The sequence below is a fragment of the Euprymna scolopes genome, chromosome 2 (genome assembly GCF_053919585.1).
Source record: "Euprymna scolopes isolate OS-2025 chromosome 2, ASM5391958v1, whole genome shotgun sequence".
NCBI lineage: Eukaryota > Metazoa > Mollusca > Cephalopoda > Sepiida > Sepiolidae > Euprymna > Euprymna scolopes.
In genome coordinates, this window is record NC_136483.1 from 31,307,313 (window position 1) to 31,308,962 (window position 1,650).

At 34.6% G+C, this 1,650-nt stretch overlaps 1 non-coding gene across 1 annotated transcript; it reads left to right on the forward strand.

The window, feature by feature from the left end:
- Positions 1-839: 839 nt before the first annotated feature.
- Positions 840-911, forward strand: Trnae-cuc (transfer RNA glutamic acid (anticodon CUC)). Its single transcript has one exon. It is a non-coding gene; the product is annotated as a tRNA-Glu (tRNA).
- The last annotated feature ends 739 nt before the right edge of the window (positions 912-1,650 follow it).

Sequence of the window (1,650 nt, forward strand, 5' to 3'; positions counted from 1 at the left end):
CAACGTCGGTTGATTATGCAAGCGTATATATTAAAAACGTCATCCCTATACATAGTAACTATTGAGTAGAGTTCAACCAAATTTAGTAATCGTATCGGCCGTGGCATGTTACCTTGTTCAACCATGAACGATCCATTTATCAATGACTGAAGGACCACTTGACCTTTGTCTTTGAGGTGAATAATGGATTCCTGTGGTAAGTGCCGCTGGCGGAGACGTAATCTTGTCATGTGAAGAACCGAGAGATGGAGCTACGTAGGCGTTCTAAGAAACAAAAAGCAGCCATTTTATACAGCCGGGTCAACTGCTGCTGATAGATACGCTTTAATGAGATCTGATTTTTGGTCGAGTGACGAAATTGTATTTATATCTGCTGCAAAAAATGTGTATTAAAAGATCGTCAATTTCGTTTTGTTAGAATGAGTGTAAACGTTAATGAGAGGGAGAACGGTGTGGCAGATTCATATCTTTCCCAACGGTATTAGGCTGTAGATGGCGACAAGAACTCAGTTGGGAATTAATGCATACTCACAATTTTTTTTTTATCTAACCTGATTTAGTTGGGTCAATTTTGGTGAAGCATTTACCCATCTCACAGACACAAAATATCCAAGAAACTGTTTTATTTCTGTTTCTTGTAATATTTCCTGCATTGAACAATGCATAAAAAATACGTCTACACAGATTATTTATATGGAGTCAGCATTTTAAGAAAAATGACTCAGTTGTGAGCAAAAGAAAAAAGTCAGCAGTTCAGTAGCAGTCAGTAACTGATCAGATCAAGTGACGGATGGTAAATGATGATTAATATAGTCCTTTAGAAATCCTAAATGTCAGATTCCCAAGTGGTCTAGTGGTTAGGATTCCGCGCTCTCACCGCGGCGGCCGGGGTTCGATTCCCCGCTTGGGAATGTATCTTTTTTTTATCCTTTTCTATCTAACATTTACTTATCCTTGTATTAATACTTTTTGTAAGTGAGTTAAACTTGGAAAATGTGTCCCCCCCTTCCCAAAAATAAAAGAAAATGACGATGTCAAACTTTCCATAACGCTCGGAAAAATGTAAAGAGAAAAAAGAAAAATCGAACGTAACGAAACGAAATAAAACGGAAATGAATTAGTAAATGGTACCAAAAAAATAAAAAATAAAAAAAACTAACGATGTCAAACTTTCCAGAAAGGTTGAAAAAATGTAAACAGAAAACATAAAATCTGTGGGAACGAAACGAAATAAAACGGAAATGATTAAATCTATGGTTAAAAAAATGGAAAGAATTTGTGTGTATATATGTATAGTTGTTAGTGTAAAACTGCGAACAGCGTAAAAGTAAGCATTATATTTGTCTTAGTTTAAAAATGTGAACAACGTAAAGTTAAGCCTGGTTTAGGTGTAAACTTGATATTTTAGATTACGAAATGTGATAATTACGATGGTATAATTATTTTGATCGGAAAAGTAATTTCTAACTATGGGAGCAGAAATAAAAAAGACCCCCCCCCAAAAAAAAAGAAAATAACGATGTCAAACTTACCATAAACTTCGCATAAACGTAAACAGAAAAAAGAACAGACGAATTGTACGAAATCAAATAAAACGGAAATAAATATATAAATATAACGGTGTCAAACATTCCAGTAAGATCGGAAAAA